Source organism: Alosa pseudoharengus, unplaced genomic scaffold (genome assembly GCF_046254945.1).
Source record: "Alosa pseudoharengus isolate Yale_2024_CS ecotype anadromous, Long Island Sound unplaced genomic scaffold, YU_APseudo_1.1 YU_APseudo_1.1_scf_14, whole genome shotgun sequence".
NCBI lineage: Eukaryota > Metazoa > Chordata > Actinopteri > Clupeiformes > Clupeidae > Alosa > Alosa pseudoharengus.
The window spans coordinates 13,420,089-13,426,088 of NW_027468609.1; positions in this window are offsets into that span (position 1 = coordinate 13,420,089).

Here is a 6,000-nt window from a genome sequence, read left to right on the forward strand (position 1 = left end):
TCTTTCTCTCTCCCTCTCCTGTGTACATGCTTCTGTGTCTGTGCCAGCATGGGGCCCATTTTGGCAAACATGCTAGCAGTATTTTTGTGAGCCATGTTTGCCCACTCCAGCTAGTACAACACAGTTTTATAATATGAGCATTGTTCATCAAGTGCAGTATGGTGCAGTGGCTTAGGAAGAGACATGGGGAGAGAGGCAGAGAGCATAACCTGTGATTTACATGTGAATCTAGCGGGTGTGTGTTTACATGCATGTAGGCTATCTGTGTGTGGGTGGGTGTGCAGGCTACATGGAGATGTGGGGGTAGAGAGAGAGAGAGAGAGAGAGAGTGTGTGTGTCTGTGTGTGTGTGTGAGAGAGAGTGTGTGTGAGAGAGATTTAGACAACAAAGTGTTAAAGCACCAAGACATGTCATCCAGTCACTTCTCATTTGCTAAGCCTCTCAGAATGTGACATGCAGTTCTTAAGCCGTCACTGCTTCCCTGGTATATCCTATATTCGCCACACCCAACTTATTCTCTAGTTAACATGTTATAGCTTGTGAGATCACTTCCTTCCCACCACAACAAGTGTACAACAGGGCTAAAGCCTGTGGTCTTCAATGCAATTAGGATGGTGCCAAAGGTTGTCCCAAATCTTTGCTTTATTGATGATTAGTGGGCCAAACTATTACTGACGACTGCTCACAGACACATAGACTACACACAACAGACACACACAGACAGACACACACACACACAGACACACACACACACACACATACAAGCTCAAAATAGAAACCTATCTATCCCTTCTTTATGAAATGTTTATAAGGAACAGATGCATTATTCTATATAACCGCATACAAAAAAGCACGCAAGTTATGGGTTTGCTGTGAAAGCAGTTATGAGTGTGGCATTTTTGGTGCTATATAGGAGAAGTGCTTGTTTCCTGGAATCACACAGATGTCAGGGCCGCTCTGACACAGTAGCAAAGGCAGTGGCTGTCACACTGAAGTAACTGACAATGAAGGACACAATGGAGAGGCAGAGAAAAGAAGGAGAAGAATGAGAGTGAATGGAGGACGATGGCGCGGCTCTGCTGAATGGACGCGTTTGCTTGTTTCAGTGAGCACATAGGAAATATAAATTAATATGTTACACACTCAGGCAAGAGAGACAGAGAGAGAGAGAGAGAGAGAGAGGGATAGAGTGATAGACAGAGAGAAGACGAAGCTGAGTCACTTCATCGCACTCTATGCAATGATGGAAAACTTTGTGAGATGTTTTCTGTGTAATGTTTCTCTCTATTTCTCTCTCCCTCTATCTGCTTGGCCTGGTTCGCAGTCATCTCGGTGCGGCTTTAGGAGAATAAGCTCTTGTTAAACGTTCCCCCCGAGCCTCCGAAATGTCCCCAGCACAGTGATGGGTGACGGACAGTTCTGCCGCGCTTTTGTCCCCCCACAGGGGCCCGGGAGCGTGGGGTTGGGGGTGGTGTGTGTGTGGGGGGGGGGGAGGAGGAGCAGAGTGGGCAGCTAGGGGTGTGTGTGTGTATGTGGTATGTGTGTGTGTGTGTGTGTGTGTGTGTGGGGGGGGGGGGGTGGTGGTTGTTGAGGTTCTCAGCGTGCCCTTGTGTCTCTGTCGCCAGGCTACAGGGGTACGCCAGTGTGCCAGGGGTGCCAGGACGATCTCTCTCCGCCTCGTACCCAGCTGTGCCACGCAGTGATGTGAAAGAGAGGTTGCTCTCACTCTCTCTCTCTCTCTCCCTCTCTGTCTATCGCTTTCTCTCTCTCCTCTCTCTCCTGTGTCTCCCTCTCTCTTGTCCCTGTTCTAGTACTGCTGTCACTCACACACACACCCACACACACACACACACACACACACACATACACACACACACACACATTCATCAGAGAGCATGATGGCCCCTGTGTACCCCGGTCGCCTCCATCTTGTCTCTTCCTGGCCTGGCCGCAGAGTCAGTCACGTTACGCTGACACACACGCAGTTCTCTCCCAGCACGCATGCCCACCGCCGCAGTACACACACACGCGCACGCATGCGCACACACATGCACGAGCACACACACACACACATATACACAAAGATGGGAAAACACACACATGCACACAAGTCAACATACACATACATTAATGCACATGCACATTCATACACATACATTCATTTTAAACACATGCAGTATATACTTCCCATATACATATAGGCATATGAAAGGCATACTCACTCACACACACACACACACACACACATTAACAGGAATGCAATGCAGAAATTAATGGAAAGAAGAATAGGAAACATTTACACCTCCAAAGACATATGATCATATTTTGAAGTGCAAAGGTCTGTAGTAGAGACTATTGCAGTAGCATACACATATCATACATTTACTTACAGGATTCTGCCGCAGTATTGTGGAATTAGGTTATCCATTCAAACAATCAAAACATTCCCTAATTTAATTATTTGCTTTTACAACATGCCCTTATTTCTTCCTGTTGATTAAATATTTATATGTTTGGGGCCAAGTATATGAAATGCTTAGTGCTCTGACTGGCAACCTCAAGAGAGTGCTTACTTTGGTCTACTTTTGAAACAGCATCACCATCTTGTGGCAGAATGTGGAAACTACGGCTTGGGGAGCAGCTGTGAGGTCTAGATGGATATAGTATATAGTTAGTTGTATATAGTATAGTAGCCTATATAGTTGCCAAAAGTTGACGTGTGAATACATCGTGCCAATTATGTGGTATGTTGTATATACATTGTGCCAATCATGTGTTGTGATTTCGCAGCCGGAGCGAGGTTGGTGTGTTGTGATTCGTGAAACTGGAAATTATTTTTTTGTTTATTTTCTTTTTCTTGTGCAGACAATCTGAAATATATGAACTCATGCCTGGAATGTATCCCATTCCAAGGTGTCTAAAAGTTGAACAGCTTTTAGGCTCTGAAAAGAAGCCATGTGACAACAAGGAAGCAATTGGGGGTTTATAACATCACTGTTAGTGTTACTGTTTTTATCCATGCATATGTTGCACGTCATCTAAATAGTATTCCTGATTTAACTGTAATCTGTCACAATAACTTATTGTGTTGCCTACTCAAATAAATAAGTTAGATAGATAGATAGATAGATAGATAGATAGATAGATACTTTATTCATCCCGAGGGAAATTTTAGGCACCCAGTAACTTATACAACCATAACACAACAAACACAGTGGTGGTAGTGCAAAAGTGAACAGTGCAGGGATTGAACAGCGTAATAACTTTGCATGTTATTTAAAAAATAATGACTATGAAAATACACAAATGTAAACATAATAGAATTGCTTAACAAACAAGAAAAAGAAAGAACAATATATAACAGGGAATGAGTTATAAGGTGTAGATACTGTATGTAATGACCACAGTCCAGATTGTGTAGAAGGGCTAATATATCCTGTAAAACAGTCAGGTGGACAGCAGACAAAGTGATATGATGGTAGGGACTGAGAAAGACATGACACATTGAAAAGTTGGATGGCCCTGGGGACAAAGGACCTCCTCAACCTGTCTATTGAGCATGACAGTGACAGAAGTCTGCCACTGAACATGCTCCTCTGTTTATTGAGCGTGCTGTGTAGTGGGTGGCGGTCATTGTCCATGATCGCCAACATCCTGCTCATGGTCCGTTTCTCTTGTGAGTGACTCCAGCTTAATGCCAACAACAGAGCCAGCTTTCCTTACCAGCCTGTTCAGTCGCCCAGCGTCCCTCTTCTTAATGATGCCTCCCCAGCACACCACAGCATAAAAGAGGACACTGGCAATGACAGACTGTTAAACATCCGGAGGAGCTTACTGCCGACATTGAATGAACGCAACCTCCCTTAGAAAGTAAAGCCGACTCTGCCCTTTCCGATACAGTGCATCTGTTTTGGCTGACCAGTCCAGTTTATTGTCCATTTGTATTCCTACTTATATGTGCTGACTACCTCCACATTGACCCTTCAATGGAGACTGGCGGCATAGGTGGCTTAGATCTCCTGAAATCCACCACTATCTCCTTGGTCTTTGTTGCGTTAAACTGCAGATGGTTGATCCTGCACCATTGCACAAAGTCATCCACCAGGTTCCTGTACTCATCCTCCTATCCATCCCTGATACACCCCACAATTGCAGTGTCGCCCGAAAACTTCTGCATGCGGCAGGGCTCAGTAGCTGAAGTCAGACGTGTAGGGTGAACAGGAACGGTGAAAGCAGTGTCCCCTGAGGCGCTCCGGTGCTGCTGAGGTCTCTGAGAAGCAGCGCTTCAGCCTGACCAACTGTGGTCTCTCCGTCAGGTATCTGTGATCCAGGATACCAGGTGAGCATCAACCCCCATCTGTACAAACTTGTATCTCAATCTGACAGGCTGAATGGTGTTAAAGGCGCTGGAGAAATCAAAGAACATGATTCTTACAGCGCTTTCCCCTTGTCCAGATGAGATTGCGTTCAGTGCAGTAGGTATATGGTGGCATCCTCCACGCCCACCTTCACCTGGTATGCAAACTGGAGCAGGTCAAGTGAGTGGCGGACCTGGGGTCTGAGGATGTGAAGTAGCAGTCGCTCCATGGTCTTCATCATGTGTGATGTTAGAGCGACTGGCCTAAAGTCATTTAGCTCACTGGGCTTCTTTGGAACTGGGATGAGAAATTATGTCTTCCACAGTGCTGGTACCTTCCCCAGTCGGAGGCTCAGGTTGAAGACTTGCTGCAGAGGCTCCCCCAGTTCCACAGCACAGGCTTTGAGCAGTCTAGGACACACTCGGTCTGGGCTACCTGCTTTCCTGGGGTGAAGTCTCCTCAGCTCTCCTCTTACCTTGATGGGAGGAAGGGGGATCCCTTTGTTGTGTATTGCAGGGAGGGGTGCATCTGTGGATGTTGGCTGAACTAATGATACAGATACCAGAAATGTGCTCACTCAGATTAAATCTCTACTCTACTCTAAGCCTACATTAACATCTCATTTGTTTATATTGAGTTTATTGAGTAACACTTTCATGAATGGTTTCTTGATTTTAATCTGGAGCCCCCACTTATTTTTTGGTCTTTTCACATGGGACTCACTAGTAGCAGTACCAGAAAGGGACATGGGGTGGCGCTGTGGGATAACTCTCTGTAGAGCCATACATCCACGGCTCTGACTCTATGGTATTAGCCAGCCAACTGGTTTCGTTTAGTTATTCAGGTGTGCGATACCATTGATTGTATATACAGTCAATGTCCGAGATGATTACAATAGCCTATCATGCCACTCATGTGATAATGGTATTATCCAATGTTGTTGATAATTGCTTTTATTTGACTCCGGATCAAATATACAATAATATGTGGCACTGAAGAACACTGTCTCTTCTCTGCAACACAAACAGCCCTTTGTGTGTGTGTGTGTGTGTGTGTGTGTGTGTGTGTGTGTGTGTGTGTAGGCTATGTGTGATTGCACCTAACACAGATAAAAACACTGAGTGGAAGTGAAGTGTTAAAATGGTAATTGTGTCGCATAGCAACTTTTTACTCAACAAGGAACACTTTTCAACATATAGAGTTTAAGTAGAAGAGTTCTGAAATGATGATGTGTTCTGGTCTATTTGGTTTGTTGATGCTGTCAATTATTTCATCTTAGCTATTTTCTTCCTTAAAAGAAGAAATGCGTAATGTGTAACTCAGTTATACATTTGTAACATACAACTGTAGACATTTTTCCTTATTCTCAGATAACCATTTTTTAACAATACAATGCTACATAATAGTAGGCCTACTAGTTGAAGTGGAGATTTTGGGCTCAGAGTGACCAAAAGCTCATTTTGTTGACAATATTTTCAGATTTATGAAGCGATAAAATGATATATCCAAAATTCCCTCTGTTAATACAATTGACATCTCCAATGCTCCAATGTTTAGCACATGAGCATCAGGTAACAACTCATTTGTATTATTCAAATGTAAAATTTCAGGAAACACAATACAAAACAATAGCCTATAGTCT